The sequence below is a fragment of the Lepeophtheirus salmonis genome, chromosome 11 (assembly GCF_016086655.4).
Source record: "Lepeophtheirus salmonis chromosome 11, UVic_Lsal_1.4, whole genome shotgun sequence".
Taxonomy (NCBI): Eukaryota; Metazoa; Arthropoda; class Copepoda; order Siphonostomatoida; family Caligidae; genus Lepeophtheirus; species Lepeophtheirus salmonis.
The window spans coordinates 12,148,437-12,175,851 of NC_052141.2; the positions used below are offsets into that span (position 1 = coordinate 12,148,437).

The following is a 27,415-nucleotide window of genomic DNA, read 5'->3' on the forward strand; positions in this document are numbered from 1 at the left end:
AGTTTTTTGTCATTAATACAAATTATGCAGCAATCCGAAAAATTTAATGTTTAAATTTTTTTTACAAAATAAATTTATTTTTCTTGTGAATGGAAGTGGATTTTAGAATATTTTTTTGAACAAAAAATAATATTTTGAAATTTATTCCAGAATAATCAATTTTTTGTAGATAACTGTAGACTTTTGAAAAAAATTGTCCAATAAATTCAATTTTCTGCGGGTAGCTATGGACATTTGAAATTTTTGAGAATAACGTTTGTAAAAATTTAATTTTGAAATTTCACTCAAAAACTTTAATTTTGAAATTTTTTTTACAAAATAATTTTTTTTTTTTTTGTGAATGGAAGTGGATTTTAGAATATTTTTTTGAATAAAAAATAATATTTTGAAATTTATTCCAGAATAATCAATTTTTTGTAGATAATTGTAGACTTTTGAAAAAAATTGTCCAATAAATTCAATTTTCTGCGGGTAGCTATAGATATTTGAAATTTTTTCTGAATAACGTTTGTAAAAATTTAATTTTGAACTTTCTCTCAAAAAAAATTTTTATGAAATTTTTTTTCTAAAAATGTAATATTTGATTTTTTTTCCAAAAAATTTTTTTTGTAATGACTAGATTTTTTTAAAAAAAGTCAATTTTTGAAATTTTTTTTGAATAATTATGGACTTTTGAAAAAAAAAATTTTTTTTTTTTTTTTAAATAGCTATGGACTTTTAAAAGTTTTTGTAAATAACTATTAATTTTTTTAATTTTAAATTTATGGATTTTATTATTTTTTAATTTTTGTTTGAACATAAAAAACTTACGTTTTATAAGCGAGTCACTATGGAGTATCTTTTGCAACATATAGAAAGACCAATTTATTTGTATTATCATAATCTTGTTTGAGAGGATTCTTGTTCCTACTATTAGTATTTTTTTCATAAAATGTATTTTCTTCTTCCTTAAACTTTGACTTCCTGCTTTTTGTATAATTACATGGCTACATATAGCCACAGTCTATATGCTTATCCCATTGAATGAATTTGAAGAACCTTTGGTTTAGTATTTAAGACATTTAAAAAAATAGTTAGTTATTGCATACAAATTATATTGAAAAATAATATTTTTTAACAAGATTTAATCACCACAAGTCAGTCCCTGTGGAGACAAATATTATATAAAAGTGCATTAACAGTTCCTCCTTACTCATGAAATAACAATCTTTCACCAATTTCCCAAACTGACTGTTAATATAAAGGATGAGGGTTTTATGCCGGAAAATTGAAGGACTCTGTACCCAAGTGGCCTTCATAGCCTTTGTCAAAAGGTGTTGTGGGGTCCTGAACAGCCCTCCAGATGGTCCTAGTAGCCACAGAGAAATAATGGGATTGCCAATTCCTCCTTGATCTTCTTTTCCAAGTTGAACAACATTTCTGGATCCTCTTTTTCTCGTTTTTCTGCCCAACCCTGTATATTACAATTCATTTATTTTGCCCATACATAAAAGGCTCCATAGTGAATACCATCACTCCGACCAAGAACCTCCAGCTTCAAACACAGCCTGGCCCTAACCATGTCACTGGATTTGTTAAAGAACTCTTGATCCATGTTGGCCACTACTTCGAGAATGGAAACCCACAAAAAATTAACAGTGTTATGTCCACATTTATTGGACTCTCCCATCAAGACCTACAGGTTTCCAAGATATGGCGAGCTAGGAGGCCACATTTCCTTTGGTACAGAACATAAACTTCTTAAAAACTGATGGGTTTTCCGGAATACATCCGGTTTCTATTACCAGATTTGGACAAATTGTATCAATTTAAAATTTCTAGCATGCCACCAGATCTGTTAATATCAATTTAATCTCTCTAGTATAATTTTCTATGGAGATATTTGTGTCCTTGTGTGTGTGCTTGGTTTACCTGGTATTCGTATTTCAAAAATCATAAGGAAAAAAAACAGATAATTTTATATAATAGCGAATGGATACTCCACTAATTTGCTCAAAAATAAAATGTACTGAATCACCAGATGTATTATATAGCTATGTCAAACAACGGAAGATATATGTAGTTACTTATTTCTATCCAAACATGTACCACAAAAAGAAAAGCAAGCAAAAGTTTATCACGGACCCTAGAATGGCAGCATCTTTTTTTTTTTTTTAATTGACCTTATGAACAAGATTATATATCAATGGAAATCGGTTCCTTATTTCGTTTAACTTTTTTTTCATGGCTGTAAATGCTTGGCGTTCATCAAGTAATCTCTCTGAATTTCATACAGATTCAATTTCCATTAGAAGAGACTCAATTTCTTCATTTAGTTTATAATAAACATTAGAACTGTTACTCCTGAGTAAATCTTGTGTTTGAATGATACTTTCTATGTGAGCCTTAGTATTTCGAAACTCTTGTTGATAATCTGAAATAATTTTTCACTTGACGTTGCAGGATATGTCGCCCTGTGGACCCAGAACTAAAAGTAGATTTCGATAATAAGTCATTTATAGAAGTTAAACGATCAAGAGATGCTTATAAATATTTTACCTTATTTATTATAGAAGAGTTGACCTAAACACCTAGTAGATTTTATTCATTTTTGCAGCTGTTCGTATTTATTACAACTCTTCGCATATACTGTATATATCTATATGATTTACATGAGTGAGAACTGTATATACTACATATATTGTTGTAAAATATGGATATGTTTTTTTGGATTTTAGAAACTAGGTTTTTGATACTCAGGGAAACCACGGTGGAAGAATTCAACCTGTCTCGGGTTCCAGAAGCTCATATGCACAACCCGCGGCCTGGGGTATAAAAGAACCCATAAGAATGTGCCTCAGGTGCTTAGAAATGCTTTAACTGTCTTTGGGCCCAGCACTTCAATATTTTAGAATACTATGAGGGTTCCTTGCCTTGAGGCTCCGCACTTTACTTGTACAACCTGAGGTCTAGTGTGCATTTTTGGATATTAGAAGGGTCCATAATAATGTGGATAAAGGCTGCGATGAATTTATTTTATCATTGAAGAGTTTGATTGCCACAATATAATATAAATTGCAGCAAAATTGTACACGATAAGAATACAAATGTTTTGCAATGCAATTTCTCACAAGCATACTAATAATGCACACGACAATTTTACCATGCAACAATACTAATCCAACCGGACACGGTTTTTTGCATATTGGATGTTTATACAAATACTATTTGATATCCGTACTATTTTTTTTTTAATTTGATTATATTAAAATTACTAATCAATTTGCGAAATACTTAATTATATAATTTGTCATAGAATCTGATAAATTAGTAGAGTTGAATCGTAATCAGTGTTTCTCTCCCACGGCGGTTTCTCTTCATCACAAGAATTTTGTCCTCAGATGTCGATTCCCTTATGTTATTTGTTACGTATGGCCATCTCATAATTTATTCATTTTGATTCATAAACAAAGTAATAAATTATAACATATTTATATTCCGTTTCTGAAAGGAAAATAATATTTTTTATTGTGGATCCCTTGTCAAATATACATAAATAAACTGAGCATCTTATTATTTCTATATGAAGACATTTTGTCTATCATATACAGATACAAATGTATATCTACGGTTTAAATAAAATATTACAAAGCATTCTAATAATGCAGTATCGAATTAATTATTACGTAGGATTTTGATATTATGAACGACTTATTTGGCTAACTACCAGATGATTTTGGGCCGTTTGTCTGTTTCTTTTTGGAAGACAGGCTGCATGATGCAATAACAGTAACTATTTTGGCCCCTTTCTGTCATTTTTTTTTTTTTTTACTGTACTATCTTTTTTATCATTCACCGGTTCTAAGGATTGATTACTTGCTCCTTCAGTCATATCTTTTGATTTTCTTCACTGAAAGCTAGGATTGAACAATATAAAAAGGAAGAAAATAATAACTAGAGCGTAGAATAGTTGATTTATTTGACGAAATTAATCAATAAGTCATTTCAGCTTTTGTAGTTAACATAAAAGACCGATTGCAGATTATTAGATTTAAGTCCTTTTTAGTTTCTTTAGACCAATCCGAAGAGTATTAATTAACATTTTTGGTTTCAGGATGTTTCGCACCAGGATTTTTACCCCTCATATAATAGGTTAGGTAAAAGTAATTATGTTTTGTATATATTTTTCATCATATCAATGCTTAATAAGAAGTGTTACAATCATCCAATTGAATTCAGGTATACTCCATTCTCTTCAATAACTTGCTGCAAACGAGAAATCCACTTCATAGTGCCCATCTTGTAAAATCCCTTATCCCTATTGACAAAAAACTCAGAGTACCAATTTTCAGAAACTTCTATGGAGGCCAAATTTGTACCCCCAAGCGTGTTGGCCATAGGCAAAAACAGGTAATGGTTACTTGGTAGGCAAAAATTCCTTTGAACGAATCTTGTGGTCACCATTATTTTTTATTAATAAAAAGTATATCCCGTTTCCAGTTAATATATATTTTTACATTTACTCAAAGAACTTTTTGGTTGTGTACATTTGTTAATCATTTGTATAAGTTCCAAAAGTCGAAGGAAGTTCGTTAAATCGTTCTGGACAATACTGGCGTATTTATACTGGATCTGGATAGTTCAGATCCAAGTCCACGACTTACACTTTACATCATAGTATATAAAGCGTTTTCACTGACGTAATTAATTGTATGCAACCGTTCATATATTTTTTAAATAATTTTTGGTTAAGAAAACATTATTGCAGTCCTGAGTATTTATGATAACATCATCACTTGCTTCCTTCAATCTCAAAGGATTTTCCATTAAGGTAATTAGGGGAGTTCATTCATATGTGACCATGATATACAATATGCTACTGAGTGAGGGGAAATAATTTGACTGGATTGAGGTTACCATCCGTTATTTTCCAAAAAATCTGTATAATTATCGTGAAAAAGTCTTTCAAAAGTAACATTGATTCAACAGAAGAGTCATCCAGTGAGTAAAATATAATTTATGTAAGCATGAATTTATTGAAATTAGTCACCGGGTGCACTGTATATTGTGCTCCCTGATTAATATACCAATACCGTATAAAAGGAAGTATAATATACAGGGAGAACTCTATAAAATAACTGAAATCTAGCGCGTGTTTAGTTCAAATCACATTAAAAAAGAATTAAAAAAGTGGTAAATCACTTTTTAAAATTTAAATTATGGATGTGACTTTAGATGAGGCTTAGAAACAAGCTAAAGTACTTCCTGGCTCATAATATAATTTTCTGTTTTTTTTTTCTCAATCGTTATTATGATTTTTTTATTCGGAAGGTGGGAATAAAAGTAGGTACGTGGTTCATGAAAAATTGAAGGTAACACAAAGGATTTTCGGGGTGGTTATATTTTAAATCAGTGGTTCTTAATATGGGGAAATTCCCCTCTCGTGGGGAATGGTGGAGTTGCCAAGGGGAGATTGACCAGTTGTAAAAAAGAACTACTGCTTCAAAATTTCACCCATTTCAATATTAACCAATTTTTCCATACTTTGAACCATATTTCAAAACACAGCCATTTAAAGACTCTTTCAATAGCAAAAGCAACCAATATGTTTTGGTAAAAGTGACAACCTCTTACAGTCTCTCTCATTTATGTAACAGTTGGGTAACAGAGCTCCCATGATTATTAAGTAATTACTCAAAGGTGTATAAATTCTTATGGTTATTTATTTCGTGTGTTGTGATGATATTGTATGTGAAGGGTGGTTGAGATTTGTGAATGTGTGAGGAAATGCAAGGCGAGTTACAGACTGTCCCCTGTGAAACGGTTTTTCCAACATTGGTGCGAATAAGTGAGACTGCAGGTAGTGTCAGATACGTTTCTAGAACGAAGCTATCATCAACTTCGACAGACTGCTAGACAAGTTTCAGCACTCTTTTTCGGATTTCAAAAGCAGCAGCCCCATGATGGAGTTCACAAGGGACTCCTTCACCTGACAACTGCACAAAGGAAGCAGAAGACATCGAAGACCTGGAGTATGACTTAGGAGCAAAATCTGTTTTTGAAGGTCTGAAGGCATTCTGTGGTAATGTGCAGGTTTCGTATCCACACATAACTGTGGCGGGGCTCACACTACTTGTTCCCTCCACGTACCTGTTCGAGTTGGGGTTGAGATCAACATCAAATTGCAAAACTACCTGGTTGACCTTGAACCTGATTTGCACTAGGCCATTTAAAAAGTGGAACCGAACATGGTCTCATTAACCTGTATGTTTTTTATTGGTCTAATAAATGGAGGAAGGGGGGGGGGAATATAACGAATCTTTTCATATGTATTTTATTTCCAAGCAATAACTGTGTGTAAAAAAGATAATAAACTATGCAAACAAAAATTTAGGACTCTAAAATGGCACAAAGAGCACAGCTTATATTTAGGTACTAAACAGTCCATGGGTTAAATTCGAATTAGTCAAAGGTCACATTGTTGTAGTGAAAAATGGAGATTTGACTCACTGAAAAGCAGGGAATTGGAGGGAAAAAAAAGGCTCATCATTGTTATTAAAGTCGATTGCTGTTGTTCCTAAAATGGTCGTCAACAATAATGCTGACGTCAATTGAAAACACTCTATTTTAATAAATACCAGGATTCTGAATGTCATTCTTAAATTAAGTTGTCTACTTACATATACATAATATGTTTACGAGAATACGCTGCACTGATTAGTGATGGTATGAAGTTAGTATACTACTACTGTATTTTACATAATAAAAAAACAACATACTTCCTATTGATATTTGTTCGTTTATTTGTAGTCATTGTGTGCCTTGTTTTCTGTCGAGTCCTCCATATTTTATGATATTTTTATATAATATGTATACATATAGAGAACTGAGGGTTGTACATATAGAATTGTAAATTCTAAAGACTCCTGCTTATTGAAAAAATATAACCGCATAAATGACAGTTTGAAAGGAGAGAGGTTATCGTTCAAGACGTTTCATTAAATTAGCCACAGGCACCTATAACAGGAAGGAAATGAGATTAAAAAAATACTTCGATGTAGATCCTCAATTCTATTTGGATTCTAACAAGGACTATCACTTATAACTTCGCGACAAATCCTAAGGATTACTCTTTGTCTTTTACGCAATAATGATTACGTAATACTTAGAGTCTTAGTGGAAAATAATATTGCTGGATTGAAATGCTTTAAAAGAGTGTTACAATGGACTAAAGGTGTGACATTTGATCAAGGACAGAACCCCTGAACGAAAAAGCTGACAGGTGTACTCGTATATGGATCATGGCCAAAAAAAATTGGTGGTTAACTACAGATAAAGCTCTCTGGTTGTATGACGTCATGGTCAGACATATCATCATCCTCTATGGGTGTATTATATGGGGAATGCCATTACTGAAGAAAAAAAAAGAAACAAAATCAAGATGGAGAGCAGAACAATTTTGAGGACACCTGTGATGGCATTGGTAATCTTCCAAGGTGTCGTTGTCACCATTTCTCCAGCGATCAAATACTTAGTCTGCCCAAAATTAACAAATATAATGACCCACACATAATCATCCATATCGATAGATCCAAAGGTGAAGATGGTAAGACCGGTTCCAGATGGGCTATCACTCGAGGTGATACATCAATTCTACCTCTTATCGATCACATTGAACAATGAGGCATCAGTGTTCCAAGCAGAGGTTTTTGCAATCACAAATTCAGTGGAGACTCTCATCCAGCAAGAAAAACCATCAACAAATGTAATAATTCGATCAAATTCTCAAGCAGCAATTGAGAAAATATACATCTTGATTGGTGCAAAGGTCATTCTCATAGTACAGGGAATACATATCCAGATAACCTTGGAATAAGAGTGATTCTGAGAGTAAAGATCCTTAGTGTGTTGGAGTGCTACCAGGCTATGGGAAGGAGAGAATACATGACTTCTTCTTCTTCAAAGTTTGAAGCAAAAAATACAAAAAAGATAAAAGGCATGACACATTCACACGTTACTTTAAAAGAACCGAAATATAAGGCTATCAAACTTGGACGTAGAAGTATGAGAATACTTGTTCAAGGTTACACAGGTCACGGGCTTTCCTTGGCCCACCTAAGCAAATCGAAGAAGTGTGATTGAAGAGCCAAAAAGTATAGACCACCTCATCAATAGATACCCCCTCTCGCATATGAGAGACGTCAAACAATGCAAGAATATTGTATTTAAAAATTTATTATATATACAATGATGAAAAAAATTATCGCAAATAACTTTAATCTCAAATAGGTTTAAGGAACTTCTGTAGTAGCACATATACCTCTTTGTATGGTCGTGTTCATTGCCTTATCTTTGTATAGTTTTATCATAGTGCATGTATATGGTAAACAGCGAGAGAATGCAACATCATAATGCCCTTGTCTATATTGGCAATAATTACACTCCTATTCACCAATGCTGACCACTTTTGTTCAATTGCCAGCTTGAAACGGTCGAGTTGTTCACCGTGGATGGCAGAATTGAGCGTTTGGTAATAGGGCAACCGCTCATAGCATATTATTCCCTCTCAATGGACCACCAAATGCACAGCATCACCTTCCTAGTAGTAAATCCCGTCTTGGTCTGGTCAGGGCCGATGGATATTGACGTATGTGATCCATTTTTCATCACCAGTTACGATAAGCTTCAGAAACGGATCAAATTTGTTTCGATTCAGCACCAATTCAAAAATGGAAATTTGGTCCATGAAATATAGGAAATTTCTTCGTTTGAGACCTCAATACTCGACGCATGATTACTCACGACTGAACCAGTCAAGTGCAATACTGTCTTAAAAGATATTCCAGTATACAGCCACACCTTTGAATCACTTTATCGTATGATCCGATGTGACCAATAGTTAACAAGATATACTAAGTTAAAAAAAGAGTTGGAAATACGAAATTACCTTCTTCCTAACCTAATAATATGAAATGTAGGTAAGTTAAAAAGAAGAAACCGTAAATGAATGTGGTAATCCTCACAATTTGAAGAATGCTTGGGAGGAGAGTGGGTATGAAGGAAAAAACACAAACTGCAATATGTACATAGTCATAAATTATAGGCTGAAATTACTCGGATGTTGATCCTTTATTCTACTCCGACTCAAACAAGGACTTACAATAATAAGTATCCAAACGAATTCTCAGTGTTACTCTTCGGTTTTCATGAGCACACACACTAGTAATTACTCTATGCTTATATGGTCTCTTTTCAAGCCTTGAATATTAACAGCTTTTTTAAATACATGAAAAAATATTCATGGTGATTATGGTAATATTTGTTTTGCTTTTTACATACTGGGAGGTAATATTATTTGAATCTATAATTATATACATAGACACTCTCTAACAAACACATCCTTAATTAGAAAACGGGTTCTATAGCTGTTATTTTTTATTTATTTAGGCATAATAAACCAATAAATTTGTTTTTTTTAAATGACCGCTTAGTCCTCTTGGGCGGCAATGGGATGAATTAATATCCCACGATCTCTTATTAAAATATAACCACTACATAATTGAACAATTTAAAACCATGATAACCAGTTAGATTCCCAACTGATGTGTTATAATCATTAATGAATAAATATATATCCTGCTGGTATGTAAAAATATATGATACTGAAATTGTTTAACCTGACAATTTGAAGAATGATACTTGAGGAGAGAACAACAGCTTAGCTGTCATGACGTTTAATTAAATCAGCGGCAAGGAGTCGTGAGAAGAAGGAAATATATTGAATCCAGCAAGAACATATTGGCTGGAATTACTACGGGAGCAATCCAATCCTAAGTCCAACAAAGACTTACACTTATAACTCAACAAAAAACCCACGCCAAGTCCACGCACTAGTTTTTGACTTTATACTTACATAGTTAAAAATTATATGATCTGCCGATATGCTAAAAAGAAAGCGAAAATGAACATGGTAACACTGGCACTTTGAAAAATGTTAGAGAGGAGAGGAGCAGCTAGGCTTTCATGACGTTTCATATGATTAGGTACATGCAACTATAGCAGAAAGGAAGTCGACACAAACGTCATCTATGTAATAAAGACATTATACGCAAAATATCCAACTCAATCTCTTTTTATAGCAGCTGAATTATTCTACCTGAGCAAAATTGTTCAAAATTATGTTTGGCTCTCAATGGCAAACTACCATCAAAAATATTATCTCTATATATTTATATATATTCCATTGCTCTGAATGACAAAAATAGTGTTCCTACGATGGGTAGATTGTACAAATATCTATCACGTGGTATTTGTTTCCCCCATTCAAACTAGTTGAGGGCAGATTGATCAATAATGACGTTTTAGAATTAGTAACAATGGAATTAAAAAAACTTTTCCTTGAAATTGCCGTTAAAAAGCAGCTGTCCCTTGACCTCATCAATTTTTGTGTCTATGATTCATCAACAGCTTAAGTACAGACGTGAGTGGGGAGTCATATACAGGGGGCTTATTGTATACCTGAAATACAAAAATTGTTTTTTTAGAGCTCAAAGAGAGTAGATAAACTGCTGATGTATTTTTTTTTTCAAAAAGTGACTGCCGTCTTACAAAACAACTATACAAATATAAATTTTCCTAAATTTATTCAAAACCAAAAAAGTTATGGCATTGTAAAAATTGTAGTTTCGTTTTTTTTTTTTCAGGTGCAAAAAAAAAGGATTTTCAATAGAATTTCCAATTTTTAAATATAATAAAGTTTGTACAAATTTGTCTGGGAATTTGTTTGCATATAAATTTGACACATAAAAATAGCTGCCTAACGGAAATACTATCATTTTCTGAATAATTTTTCTTTTTTTTCTCTCTCTTTTTCCATCAAACGTCAATTTTCTAGTTTTATGAAGAAATGCCGTAAAACGATACATTTCTGACAAACAATTATAAACCTTTCATTACATCAAAATGTTATTGTCAATTTCTGGAACATTTTATTACAAATTTTTGCAATTTCTACAAAAAAAAAAAAAAAAAATAGATGGTTTTTAAATGCCAATCAATAATGCTATTAATTACTTTTTCTTTTTACATTAGTACTTCTTTTTTTTTCAAATTTCCGAAAATTAACATTGTAATCCAGACCATGAAGAATGTTTAGAAAGAGAGCAGTTTAGCTGTTATGAAGTTTCATTCGATTATCTAAGAGCACCTATAAGACGAGGTAAAAAGATACAAATCCCACTGTGTATCTAACCATGATTTAAGCAAAAATTACTACTATGTCCATCCTCAATTCTACTCCCACTCCAACGAAGACTTAGATAACTAGTCTATCAACTTTGCAAGTTATATCTAAAACATGTATATATTTTTTTATATTCATTTGAAAAAGAATTTACAACAAAAATAGGGAAGAATTCTTCTTGTCGAAGGAGATGTTAACACATACACGAATAATTAAATACTGAATAACAGGAAAGAAAGATGCACACGCATCAACTGTTTTTCCTTTTCTAATCGCTATACAATTTAGTTTTTTCCTTAGATGCATCCACCCCTTTCATAATTACTTTATACTCAGATATAGATTGTTGTTTTTAAAGAAAGGGATTTGAGTAAAGAAAAAACTAAGTTCCTAGAAAGAAGAGGAAAAACGGTTGATGCGTGTGCTCTTTAAAGGGTCATGCACCGCGTAAGCCGGGAAACAGTCTCCAGGGCCATAATCACTGCCTCTACAAAATACATACCCTTATTTAATGTGTGCTTTTGTCACAAGGTCTGTAAATGATAAAAAAAAAAAAATTATAATTTGTAACTACTCCTATACAATTTAAAATGTTTACTTTTTTAAATCACAATATCTTTTCATATATTTATATCAATCTCAAATTATATTACAAGAGAAATATAAAGCTAGCTGTTATATGATAAATAACAAAAGCAAAAAGTACCAAAAATATCGTATTGTTGCAGCAAAACAAAAATAAAATAGAATTTTTTCTTACACAGATGAATTCCTTCATCAAAAATATCATATCCCGAATTGCTACGATTTCCTTTAAATTTTTACTTCAGAATGGATTTAAGTAAATAAATAATTCATAATATAAAATAAATAGATATTTTCTCTGATATTCATCACTTAATAGTATTTTTCCTTACATATTTTTTAAAATGATAAAATTAAAAGAAATTTAACAAAATTCAATCAACTATCGGGTTAATTAGGGTCTTATGAATTGTTAAATGAAAATTTGGGTGTAATTTTCTATGTATTTATAATTAGAATGGAACTAACTTACGCCTTATATCAATATTCTAAACTACCTCATATCCACCAACATCGTCGATCCCAATATGTCAATAATCAAGAAAAGAGTATTATGAATTTTTTAACTTAGTTAGAAATGACGTAGATTTCGTAGATGAAGGTAAAAAATCGAACAGATTGATATGGAGGGATAAATGTCATTTGTTGAAAATTAGAAATATAGAAGTAATTACCCACAAATAGTTTTCAAATGGTAAATTATTACAAAATTTGATCAATAAGAAAAAAATATATACACTTAAATAATACGTAAATTAATTCTATCCAGAGGTTATGAGTTGTATTTCGTACATATAAATATTTACCAGTATTTTTTAAGGATATTTTTTCCTACATTGTTTACAAGTTCCACATTTTGTAATCTCCTTCTTCAAATATTGACTGTGCAAATCATCATTCCCTTGACATGAAAAAAGCATGCTGTCTGATAATAAAAAGGGGTGGATTACAAATTCATATATTATAAACAGCTTAATGTTGAGTGATAACTTGCAATAAATTAGCCGATAATGATGAAGGAATATCTTATTCCAAATGATTAGATAGTGAGGATAAAAATAATGAGTAATCTTTGGATAAATAAAAAAATATATGAGAAGAAGTTAACGTAAACAAGAAATCGTTATGTTGAGGAAAATGAATAGTTATTAATTCTTTGTTGGATAAGTTCGTTTCATTTTTTATAGATTTAAAAAAAAAAAAAGTTGTTTCTTTTCATTCGAAGAAAGTAAAGGAACGGCATTCTTCATAAGATATTACCATTCTTTCCTCCAATAAGTTTTTTCTTTCTTTAGAATATACTCCTCAGGAATAGAGAAAGGTATTCAAGGAACAAAATGACATGTTTCAATCAGTTACGAGCCAGAGTTTGTGAACTACTAGACCATTCTTCTACGTGTACAACTCCAGGAGAAGTAGATTTGAAAAGTGAATATGTCATAGTTCTTTATTCCTGTTAGAAGGACAGAAATACTTGTCTAAAATTTCACTCTTTTCCGAGGATATAACATTGAATTTAGTAGAGGATTTGATTAATACTTCTACTAAATCTTCCACAAATTCAATTTTTTGTTGATTATAACAAGATTTGGAAAATACACAGGAACCCCAGTTGGCGAATAACTTTGAATAATTTACAGAAAGAAAGTGTACAGAAACTTCATCAAATGGCCCACAAATAACCATGTATGCCCGTAATGATATAACTTTTATTCTGGCCTCTCTAAAGGAAATAAATTGTTAAAAGTAGAAGAACTTCCCTTTTTTTTTTTAATTTTCTTACCCAAAAATATCATATTGAATTTCAAGACGCGGAGCACCACTTATACGCTCCAATTCAGGATATGGTAAACAGCCTTTCCTAATAGTTTCCTGAAAATATTTTAAAACAAGATTACAAAGACTGCTCAGCCTCATCAAAAATATGTATATTGCATTATCCTAATCCTTCATTATCAATAGCAAAACGATTAACTTTATAAAGAGAAGTAAAATGGGTTTTCCCTATTTGGATAGATGAGAAGACAAGACCTTTAGAAAAGTCGACAGTCAATAACGTAACGAATTCCGGATGAGTTTTGGTGTATTCAACCCTTGTATTATAATCCCTTCTTTCGATTTGGACATGGTACATGTACTCATCAATACTGTCCTTAATATTTAAATCCAATCAACCAAAGAACTTTCTGTATAGATTCTCTGAATATTTAGACTAATTCTTGAGAATGACCATAACAAATATGGCAAACACCACTTTGACGTCCCAATATAGGTACCGAATTCGGAACACATATTCTTTCAATGAGTTTTAATCCTGCCTATCCAAGGCAATAAAATATCAAACCCCATAGGCTTTAAGACTCAATGGAGAAATATAAGGAATTGCTGAGCATTGATCTTTCCGAAAAGGAACACATTGGTAATCAAAATGATTAAAAGAAGGAGTTATGTTTCCTAATTGACCCAATAGTCCTAGAGAACAGGAATAACCCTTTTCGAGCGAGTTTTCAATTCTACGCCCTTGTTCTACATTTATATCATGAAATGTGACGTTTATATGCTACAAAGTTCGGATATAAGAGACATTGTTAATAGATGAAGAACAAATTGGGGAATTCATGAGGAAAATGGATTATAATTTATATCAATATAATCATGGTGTCGAAAGATTGAAAAAATAAGAATTATATTAATTCCAAATCTGCCAGTTAAGAACCTAATCATATCAACATCAATTTCGACTCATCCCCATAATCTAATTTAATATAGTGACATCCCTAAGAATCTAAAAAAATCACTCTTCAATTTGCCAAAAAAACGGCCTAGCTATTAAATGCATACGATTGTCCTCACTAGGGATGGCTGTATATTCATTCACACATATTTACTTAATCATTATTCAATGGAAGGATTTTCCTGAATTGATTATAGCATTATTAAAGAGGGGACGTTTGTAAGGAAAAAGCTAAGTATAGCAATTAGAAAAAGAATAAACGGTTGATGTGTGTGCTCTTTCTTCTTCTTTGTTCATTGTATAGCAAGTCAGGGTGTGTTAACATCTCCCTCTAAAAGAAGAATCCTCGCCTATTTTTGGTGTAAATTGATTTAAAAATGCATTTTAACATAAATATATATGAATTGAAATATAATTCAATAATGTTCTAATCCTTTTTGAATGCGGAAGGTTCTCCTCGCTCTAACAGTAATTCCTTTTTATTCACACAAAATCATATAACGAGGAGCTGATATTTACAAGTGACGTCACTCAAGTGTACAACATGTTTCGCTCCCGCTCTTTTCTCCCTCACAAAGATATCAACTCTAGATATGACTCTTATAATAATTCACAAATATTCAACTAATCATTATTCAATATAAGTAACTCGTCGAATAAATTATAGCATTATTCATCTCTCAAGGCAGGATATCGTAAAATAAGTAAGATATCAATAGTATTACTCCTGATTCTAAGTAATAAGTTATGTAACTGAATCCCTTCTACACGAGTTAATATGTAACTTATTACTCAACTAAGTAGTACTTTGGCTAAGTAAAAAGCTCTGAACTTTTTTTTGCTAGATGTCTTTCGTGAGCTACATCTAGCAATTTACATTTTTTTTTTAAAAGCTTAAAGTGTGCTTAAAGTTTAAGCGTACACTTTAAAAAAGTTCATATCCAGTTTGGTGAAGCAATCTATGAGTTGAAGAGTTCCAAAATGGAAGTACAAAAGAGGAGAAAAATTAGAACATTGTTCAGGTTCACTGTATTGTTTATCGATCCAATAGTATATGAACTGCCATAAAATAATGGCAGTCGTAGAGTTGGACCGGCATGTAAGCACTTATTCCATTGCCATGGAACTGTAAATTAGCCAAACAATTGTTTAGAGCCTTCTAAATTTGAGAATCCTAATTATGTTCATTTTATTGTCAAAATAAAAATGCTATGAACTGTTTACTTCACCTTTTATGTAATAAGTAACTTCTTACTCGACCAAGTAATATTCACCAACACTAGTCATATTACGTATGTAGATATTGAATAACTTGACATTCAAGTATATAAATAGCACAACTGACCCATATCATGAAACACCAGGATCTCAATAAGTAGGTAACTCTAATAATAGTGTTGACTTTAACCTTTAGTATGATCTCACTCCATTAAGAATTAGAAATATATTGTGTATTTATTTATAGACCTTGAGAGTCTGTTGTTGTTGTGTTTTTTTCAAATGTGTTAATTACATTTTATTTATATATATTTATAGGTATTTGCAAAGAGACTTTGAAAATAAAGAAACGAGATTTTTGATTTTATGATCCACAATAGGAATTTTTGTTTTTACTTCTTGAGGACAACACTTCCGCATAAATAATTTTATCTACATGTTCATTAGGGTGGCTTTTATTGTCTCCGTCTCATTTCAATGGGTTTTAGTCGTTAAAATGTATTCCCCTCCTAAAAGTTGTAATGTTTGAGCAACATTACAAGATGATGCTGAAGATAGGACGGAGCAAGATCTGAAGCATGTGTGTACAATAAAAATAAGCTTGTGATACTCAAAAAGATCTGAGACCCGAACTGGCTCTGTGTACTCGAACATTTAATGATCATAAAAAAGATCCAAAGTAATTTCTGGATCATAAAATCTGATAGTATGAATTCATACTAAATCCTAGTTATATTACAAATATATATTGCATATCAATGGCCCCCAACCACTCAAATGTAGGAACCCGTTTTAGAATAAACAACTGGGAAACGACCCCCATTCTTAGAATATCCTATATATAGAGTCCTTTTGTTGTAAAAGAAACTTCCATATATTTCAATTATCAATTAACAGCTCGATTTTTGTCGATAAGTATTTCGGTCAATTTGTGGTTGGGAATTGTTGAGGTCTCAAAGAGAGGAGGGATTGACAAGAAGGGGGTTACTGAGTTGAGGAAGGCCCTGTTGGAGGGCAGGAATTTATGAAAAAGAAGGGGCCCTGATCAGAGCAGGAGTCGGTGGTCCTCCCCTCCATCAAAGAAGTCGAATGAGGTCTATCTAATGGACTTTGCCCCCCCCCAACTACTCTAAAACGACTCAGGATTGGCCCAAGTACAACTACTACAACTGGGTGTCCAAGCATATTTGAATATGATAGATAATTTTGTCAGGAGCTACCTTGAGTGAAAGGTCAACATAAGTCCTTACGCAATCAAGAAGTCCCTGATTGACTCGGTTGTCCTGGAATTGAAGAATTTAGATCGGACTATAGTTTACAGGGTCTTTGCATTGTTCATGACCTGAATTGAGGGTGTTACTGAGTTAAACGGATATTATATTGAGTGCTATATTATATCAACAATTGTATCTCCTGTTCAGTCGTTTCCCATTTGCATAAATCTTAAAAATTTATCATATTAGGTTAATTTTTGGTGGAGTATCGGAACAACGATACAGACAATAAGGATGGGTCCATAGGGTAATAGGGTAAAGTTCTATTTGGCCCGTTGCTTCACCAAAAATCAATCTAGTATGTTAATTTAAAGTAGACGGATGTCACTTTTATATCAGGTATTTATTTTAATAAATCTCAAAGTCAGCACCTTGACCTTTACTATGGTACCTTAATTCTAGGCCAGTTGGTCTTACTGGTCTTCTTTACGTATTTCTCAGACACGTCACGACTCTCCTTCTCCAGGGAAGACTTTAGGACATCCATATGTATGGAGAAGACAGATTGTCTTCTCCAAGATAAACGCCCATGAATCCCCCACAAAAAAAAGTCCTTTTTCTGCACGACAATGCACCAGTTGACACCTCAGTAGTTGTGGTCGGTAAATTAATGGGAATAGGATTCCAACTATTGATACCCACTGTACTAGAAACCTCAGGCACCTTCACTCTTCTTTTATCCATCATCATATCATGGATTTTATCAATGATTTCGGGAGTTGTAATCTCAACAAGGCGTTCGGAACGTTCTGCGTCACTTGTGCCCAATTTTGAAACCACTTACAAACTGTTCTAATCAAAGGTTCAGATTCCTCATAATGTGTATTAGCTTATTTGTGAGTCTCTTTGCCTTTCATAAAGTAGTGTTTAATCAACACAGGAAATTATTTCTCGTCCATTTTTTGAAAATCACTCCATTTCCTTGATTCAAACAAAAAGAAATGACCGATCTCGCTGAAAGTTGATGTGTGTTTTTCCAAGAGATGCTTCTAACTAAAAATAACCTCTATACGCGCCAGTAGAACTTTTCAAACGAACCTCGTATATCATGTACTAATTGTGAAAATATATTAACCCAAAAATTACTAATATTTTATGTTACTCCTTAATTTTCACCCTAGACGTCTAATATTAAAAAAAAAAAAAAGGAAATTTAGACTGTTAAAACTCAGATACACTTTGTTGTAAAAAAAAATGGAAAACTCCATCATTCATTATGAAAATATAGAGTTTCCAACCTTAAATCATTATGGTACTCACCCCACGACTTCATAATCACATTAAATGTTATCTCCTCAAGAATAAAGGAGCAATGATAACAGATCCGGAGTAAGCCTCGATAGGAAGTACTGATCAGAGACAATCCTTCGATTATAAAAGCCGGTCTTATTAAGAAGTTTTTGGAAAGATTACGCCACACCAAGCAAAGTAAATCAGATCCCATGCATGCAGGCTCAAAGTGGCCCATGATAACATTAAGAGGGTCGTTATTGCTTTGAGTAGTTCTATATTCCAGCACATAGAGAGCAAATTAATTCTTTATCAAATTTGTACATAACAAAAGCAAGTTTGTCTTTCTGTCTGTCTGAATGTTTGAATATATTACAAGAAGTTACCCGATGCATTATAAACGAGTATGGATAGTGCCCCATGCTGTATATCATAACCATATTTGTATATACGAAATAACAATGTACTCGTATTAATGAAATATTGCAGGTGTGTGAATATATTATCGAACATGTATACAGGGTGATCTTTTATGTAAATCATATAAATATTTTTGATATAAGAAATAACGATGTAGTCGTATTAGTGAGTGCTCTTAAGACTAAAGTAACTATGGGGCATCACGACGCGTTTTTTTCCTCAAACTTGTATCATTACTCTTTTATTCTTGATATAAGTATTGAGTAGTTACTCATGAAAAACAGAGAGTAACAGTGATGATTTCGTGTGAAGTATATTATTAAAAGAAAATTTGTTTTTTACCGCTCCATTATTTTGAAAGGGATCAGTACTTGTTGATGTGTTCTTGAAGTTATCAAGTATGAATATCTTGAATAAGGCAAATATATATCATAAATGACTCCAATTGCTATTTGTTAAACTTCCCGCGTTTTTTCAAAAAATATACAACGAATTTTCAAAAGTCTTCTATTAATGTATGGGTCCCAATAACTTATACCTATATATACTAACTGGCAAAACATACAAAAAATGAGTTCAATAACTTTTTGGGGATTTTTATTCCCAATTTTTTTTTTTTTTTTCAGATGGAGTTGTACTGACTAAGTATAAGTAAAGATTATTGTATTATAATTAACCCAATCTGAGCTACAAATCTTCTTTGAAGTACATATAAATGATATATACATCCTTTTCTAGAAACAACCAGGACTCGATCCAACACACTTTAAGTTAAAGAGAATAATTTCCCCTGAGAGCTTTGTCCATTGTAATACGTCGTTCCATCATTTTTTGTACTTTTTTTTTCCTTCCCAAAAGCCATTACTTTTTCATATTTCAGAAGCGACAATATGTCAGCTGCAATGAGCTATGAATCTATTTAGTGCAAAGCCATGCTATGCGCACAGTTTGCTTTTCATTAAATCTGTGATGTTTTAACACTTCAACACATGGGATAAAAACAAAACGTGCTTATTATTGTTTCAGCTGTCGTTTAGTTGCATAATGAAAGCTCTTAAAATAGAAAACAATGATGAAATCCTTGTACAAGTTTTGAGTCTTCACTCTGTGAAGTTTGACAGGTCACGTAGCGTCAATGACATTAGTGTAACGTAGAAATGTTAATTCTGAATGGTGCACGACCATTTATTTGGCAAAAGTATTCCAAGAAATTGGTGAAAAACAGAAGAAGTGGGAATCATTTTCATGATGTTATTAGTACTCACACTTCGGCTCAAACTTTTTAGCTTTTTAGCTCGTCAAAACATTCAAATGATCGGACGTTCAGCCCTAATTTAGCCACCAATATTTTTTTCTACCGCCATACACAAAAAATAAACGATGCCGTCAGAGGACTTCATCACTAGAAGAAAGCACTGATTCATTCAGAACCTATGTTTTGGAGTTACCTCAATCCGAATGGAAAAATGCTTCGAAAACTGGTTTAAACGTATGCAAAAGGAGTATTCATCTTTGTGGTACGTTGTTATTCTTATTTTATCACGCAACCTTTCATAAAAGGACACAGGAAAAAGGGCCGAAATCATCTCGTAATTAGCCAAATAATCAATCATACCAACTACTATTTATCTCTTATATGCTCACATACTATCATCGTCATATAATTATCTTCACCATTTTTAAAAGGAATTATATTTATATATTTCGTAATGTTAAAATCAACATAGTATTTTATTGGATACTATATTATGATATTGGTTTATATATATTCTAGCAAAAAAATAGCTACACATTAGTATTTGTGTATGATAGCCAAAATTACTTCATAGAAATAATATAACGGTCAATATACTCGTATATAAAGGGTTTTTCATTAACAGCGCTCACATTTTTTTTTAAATAAAACGAAAACGGTTTGAGATATCGACAATTTCTGTATTTGCCGTTAAAAAACATTCAAGCTAATTTATGAATAAAATTCGATGTCGTTTGAATGACCACCACGTGCACGTTTTACGAAGTCCAATCGTTGAACCCAATTTTCGACTACTTTTCCGCATAAATTGACTGAAACTACAGCAATTTCGTGTTGAATATTTGTTCTGAGCTCTTGTAACGTCGACGGATTATTGGTGTAGACAGGGCTTTCACGTGACCCCAAAGAAAATAGTCTAGAGGCGTTAAATCGCACGAGCGAGGCGGCCAATTGACTGGTCCATTTCTGGAGATAAGACGCTCACCAAACTTACCCTTCAATAAATCGATTGTTAACATTTGCTGTGTGTGAAGTGACACTGTCTTGTTAAAACACATATCGTCCAAGTCCATATCTTCCAATTTAGGCTAAAAAAATCGGTTATTATGGCGTGATAACGATTTCCATTCACAGTAACGTGGCGATTGTCATCGTCCACGAAAAAGTACGGCCCAATAACACCACCAGCATGTAATCCATACCAGACAGTAATTTTTTGGGGATGTAATGGCGCCTCATGAATCACGTGTGTGGGTTTTTACCGGCCCAATAGCACATATTTTGCTTGTTAACAAACCCATTGAGCCAAAAATATGCCTCATCGCAGAAGATGATTTTACGTTGAAAATCAAGATCATTTTCGAATTTTCCTTCAGCCCATTTTACGAATTCCCGACGTTTGAAGTAGTCAAGCGGCTTCAGTTCTTGTATCAACTTGATCTTATACGGGTGTAGGCCAAGATCTTTTCGCAAAATTTGCCACAACGATGTCACAGAGATGCCTAACGATTGAGAACGGCGCGTAAGAGACAAATTTGGGTCATCTTGAATTAATGTGCTTGTGGCAGCAATATTTTTTACACTTCGTGCATTTTCTTTGTCTCACTGGCACAGGAACATTATGTAGCGTGTATGTGGACTCAAATTTTTTCACCAAACGTTGAATTGTTGATTTTGCAGGTCGATTTCGTTGACCATTAATTGGCGTTAACGCTCTTAAAGTTTGGATCAAAGCCTCACCACTTTTGTAATAAATTTTAATAATTTGCAAGCGTTGCTCGAGTATGTACTGCTCCATGATAAAACTACAGTTATTTTTAAGTACAGCTGTCAAAGAAACAATAACAATTATGACGTCGTTTTCGAAACCTATCAACGTAAAATGTGAGGTTCCTATTGAAAAACCCTTTATAACATAGTTGAAGACGAGGGATCAAGAAGAAATTGTATTCCTGTTCTTTTAGAAACTGAGTATATGTATAGAATAACTTATTACTTCGTTTATTTATCGAAAAGAATAGATTATGAAATCGTCATGACGTATCTAGCAAGACGAGAGAATCGACAGCTAACAGCCAAAAACATAGGGTATGTTGCTGTTACAAAGGTAACGTCATGATAGATAATATTTTGAAAAGCAATAAAGTCAATTTGCCTACGTCACATGTTTTGTTTTTTTGTTTGTTTTACTTAATGTCTTTATTTATTATTATTACGTTTCTATAAAAAAATCATTCAACATTGTCGTTAAAAATTAATTTCCTTTTATAGACATACAAATCCAAAACAATCTGACTATCACAAATGAATAAATATAAAGCCTCACATAATCACACTACACTATAAAAATATAGTGTAGACCTAAGAGATAAATAAGGAAACCTTTTTTTAAAGGTCTGAGACGTCATTACGAATATGAATGATAAAAAAAACTAAAGATCATTTTACAACAACAATTATATATCCAGGATTCTACTTTTTTTAATGCCTCATGATAAAACAAAAGCTTTTGAAATGTCTGGTTGAGATTAATGTATAAAATGTCACTTAATTTGCAGCAAAATCCCATTTCCTTCCGCGTATTTGTGGAATTCTGATTGAAGACATTTATATCTTGCTGTTGCTCAGATCATTATTCTTCAAAGTGTTCAGATTTTAATGGACATCTCGGTAGTGGGTTTTTTTTTTTTTTTTACGTTTCTTGTGATTGTCTAATAGTAATAATATATGTAGATCTGATAGCCTGGTTTTAAAAAAAGTAGTGTGTGTGCTTAGTTAAAAACTTTGTATATTTTTTCATGTCACTCACATGACAGTTGATACATTATTTTTATCTCTTTCCTTCTTGCAACTACTTTATTAGTGTTCGAACTCTTGATTATTCCGAGGAACAAGCAAAGCAGCAGAGGGATATCTCTTCCACGCACAATTTGATTTCTGTGAAGAAGATCTTCACAGAGAAGTTGTCCTCGGGCTTTATCAATACCGACTGTGCTTCTGTTTGACCCTGTATTGAAGCCATTCAGAATAGAGGGAAATATATTTAATAAAAAGTGTAGAGAATTGTTGAATTACCAACTTTTACTTCAAAAGTTTCCCTAAAAAATGGCACAAAATAAAAATATGTCAAAACCGAAAACAACTTTTAATATTTTCTAATTTTTGAGTCCTAACCCTGTAAAATTCCATGTTCGCGGCCAGATATGACATATGGCATTTAAATACTTGAAGATCACGCATGGGAGAATCAAGAATGGGAATACTTAGGGGGAAATGTCACTAAAAGACATTGTTTTTGACAATAGAAAGAATACTGACGGGAAAAAAAATCATCTTGAAATCTTCATAACTTCCCCTGTCGTCGTTAAAGGGATGAGGAATGGACAATTCCTCATTAAGAAATAATGCATAGCTAATAAGTAACGTCGAATTTCACTCAAAAAGTTATAATTACTCTTACCATATGTATCTTGTGATATAAATTTACCTTTGAGCAAGGATTTTCATAATGTTTAACGTCATAAGTATCATTTAAAATCAACTGAGAAGACATTAAACCAACATTTTGGACTATTGAAATAAATACCAAATGATTTTAGGGGTTTTTTTTTTCTTGTTTCATTTCCGAAAAAAAAAGTGTTTCCTTAACATTTATCAAAAAAGGGATTTTTTGTTTATATAACTTGAGTGTGTACACCCCAAATATACTGTACATCAACAATGCAGATGTTACATCAAAAAACGCCCTATTTAACAGTGCGTTTCCACTTACGTCATCAAGTGCATTAATAATTTAAGAAACTTAAAGTTGAAGTTTTCACTACATAAAATGGACAAATTTCCATTAAATCTTTATTAAATTTCATCAAATGTCTTTATAAATAAAAAAGACTTAATAATTATGAATAATGAATACTACTTGACGCCAATGATAAACAGTGATATTATAATTAAATCAATAAATTTACAATTATATATTTTTTTTGATCAATTAGGGACGAGAAAAGTAGGATAATTAAGATAATTATAGAAAATCATCTTATTCTTTTCATTCTGATTGTTAATTTATTGTGTCTACACTATCAAAATAAGATTGTATAACGATGTAATAACCTTTTTATGACACATTAATGGTTCAAATATATAATAAATCTATGCAATAGAGGGATATTTTGTTGATAGATTCTAAGATGTAAGTCCTTTCATTTGTTGGTCCTATTTTGACATCCAATGGTTCATTATTTCCCTTTATATCAATGAAAAAAGAGGTTTCATTCCTATAAAACTTAGTTGTTGAGGCTCTCAAAATGCCTGACACCAACAATGCTGACGTCATGTGAAAGCCCTTTATAAAGGGGCCCGACCATAGAGAAAGAAAAAAGTCTTTCTAACCCATTTTAAACAAATCGCGTAATTGGCTATCTAACGAGAAGGGAGGTTGTTAGCTTTCATCTTTTGGGGGTATAGCTCATAAATTTTTATAGGTATAATGAACGATCTCAAAAGGTTTACTTTTTGCGCAGACAACTGCTCCGGAGAAAATTGCCCATATTTTGTTCAAACTTCATGATGAACACATTTTAAATTCGCTTAATATTATTTGTCAAAAATATCTGAATATATTTGTTTGTTCCATTCTTCAAGGAAGTACTTTAAAGTGAAAGTAAGTGATATTATTGCAATAAAGGAGGAGGGGATAATAGGGCCACTTAAAATACGGTTGAATATTCTACGCCCCTCGGATTGCTCAGTGTCGCGGGGGTAGTGTGGGACTATCAAAAACTAGCCCAATATATTCAAGAAACCCTTCTAACACCCAAAATTAGTTCCAATCCCTGGGGTTGTGCAGGGTAATGGAGTACCACTGGATCCTAAAAAAACGCCGAAGCAACAAATACGTCCAAAGAACCCCTCTAATACCAAAAAATGGAGTATGACAAACAAGAGGGTTGTGGGGTTTTTAGCAATCCCACTCTGCTATTTATACCCTCCCCCTCCTTACCAATCCTCTCGAACAATTTCATAGAAGATTGGATTTAATTTATAAAATTTCAAGGAAATTGTTTTCTAATAATATGATTCAAACTTGAAGGTACTACTCTCTTGCGGAATGGAACAAACAAATATCTTTTAATATTTGTCATAAAAAATAAAGCGAATATATAATGTGTCACGTCCTCACTTTGATTGTATCTCGCAACTACTCTTACAAAAAGATCCAAACACAATGGATCTAAACCTGTTGGTAGCAGTGGCGTCGCTTGACCCTTTAAAAGTTTCTGAAGCCCCCTGGATGCAGTCTGAAATGTAGCAAGTGGGCATATTCCCACATATTTTTTTTTTTTTTTGCATTTGAGGTCATTAAGAGGCTGTTTTTGACCGAAATAAAACCTCTTTTTCCTTCTCTTTTTCTAGATCTATCCCTTTCTTCTCTGTCCCTTCCCTCTGTCTCTTTTCTTTTACCTTCATTCTTTGTTTCTATTCCCCTTTATTCACCTCTGCTAGTATGTATATAAAATAAACAGTACTAGGAAAACTGCCCCATGGGAAAATTGCCCGTATTTTGTATGTGGGAGGTTCTTCTAATTAGACAATTAGTTTGTTATTGTTTTTTTTAAGGGGTGCACTTTTTTATTTCATGAGGAAATTACCTTTAGTTTTTATTGCCACTTGGTAGTACATATATGTGAATATGTAATTAGGATGTGTATGTTTTACCTGCAAAAAAAAAAAAAGCAAGAGGTAAATTATAAACTCTTTCTGTGTGTTATTACAATTAGGTTCATTTTGTGCTTGTTATTCACTACAAGTTTTTTTGGTTTTTTTTTTTTTTTTGTCCTTCTCCTCCTTCTTCGATAAGGAGGAAGTCAAATCTTTGACATTTCATATTTTTCTTATAAGATATGCTTTTAAGAACACTTCATACTTTGCACATGTTCACGCAAAAGTTTGCACCGTATTTTTTTATCAGCTGTATCTCCTTCTTTTTCTCCTAGTAATAATCTATTGAACGCTGATTGGTTAAATTACATTGGGCTCTTGTTAAATGGAGAACAATTTCCTATAATTATAATTCTACATTTGAGAAGAATAGTCCAAATGTAAACCAAAAAAATAAATATTAACGCATGGTAATGTAACAATCTGAGGATTGCTGTTTAAAAAGAATGGGTCATAAAGATAGGATAGATCCACATTTTTTCGGATCCGGGACAGTTTGGATCTTTAGAAGTGAATTTTGGGATTTCAACAACAGATCCTTTTTAATAGCAATGTATCGGTCACAAAATTTGAAGCCATGACGTCATAATATCAGCTAGTGACGACAGGTTTTATTTTTTCCAACTCTATCCATATAGTTGGGGGGCTCGAAAATTAACAAACTAATTCTCACAATTTCAAGAATATTTTGAAGGAGAGCAGCTTCGCTGTTATGACGTTTTATCAAATTAACAGCTGCTGAGAGACGAAGGAAAAATACACAAGTCCTACTCCGTATGAAAAATTTAACAGTTTGAGAATAGCCATGGTTTTTTGAAAAAAGAAAATATATATATATATATATCCCTAGTTATTTCTTAAGTCCACACTTTACTTAGGAACCCTATTTACTTAAAAATGCATAAAATATGTTCTAAGGGATAGCTGGTAATCAGAACATTTTCCAAAGCTGTTATCAACAATACATATTTTATACACCTAATCAACATTTATTTCCCCTTGCGTCGTCATAGGATGAATACTGAGTTTCACATAGGTATTCAATAACAATTGTATGATATAAGGAGTACCATAGAGCAAAATAATTATAATATATTTATACCTTCCTCTTAAAAGAAACAAAAAAAAAGGCACAAAATCCATTTGTTGTAATAAGCTACTTCTTGACAACCATGGAATTATTATTTAGTAATTCTTCCCAGCGTAAAAGGACCTACTTTTAATTCAACTAATCAAGGTTCAGAAAACTAATAATGAGGGAAAAAAGGAGAAATATCCACAGTTGACAACAAATATCCTGTATATGTTTGAGTTAGTGATGTAACTCTTTGACGTACGAACGAATCATATAACAATAATAAGTATTATGACATAAGATAAAAAACAAATACGTCGGAACATTTATGATAAATCGGTCTAGCAACCTATTCAGTCCGTAGAATGGAAAATTAATACGAGCGTATCACATGCTAACGGATCAAAGCAAATGACAACTCGGGATATTATGCAAATTAAAAATTTGTAAAGTTCATAATATAGTTTTTTTATTCAGTACCTTAAGATCTTTTAGGCATATCGAGGCATTGTCCTACTAACAAAAACAAATGCGAAAAGGGGAGATTCACAAGCCAAGGGATCATCATCCATCATAGGTCTTCACCACGTGAATAATTTTGAAACAGACCATTAGACAATTTATTTCTAGGAATTTTGCATAATATTATATTCTTCAACCCTTCAGAATTATCCTTTCTTTA

At 32.4% G+C, this 27,415-nt stretch overlaps 1 protein-coding gene and 1 pseudogene across 1 annotated transcript in view; one reads left to right on the forward strand and one right to left on the reverse strand.

The window, feature by feature from the left end:
* The window catches only part of LOC121125902 (uncharacterized), a 49,749-nt gene that overhangs the window by 9,994 nt on the left and 12,340 nt on the right, over positions 1-27,415 (forward strand). The gene's annotated exons all lie outside the window — the stretch shown is intronic.
* On the reverse strand, positions 2,073-4,278 carry LOC139906611 (Golgi SNAP receptor complex member 1-like; annotated as a pseudogene).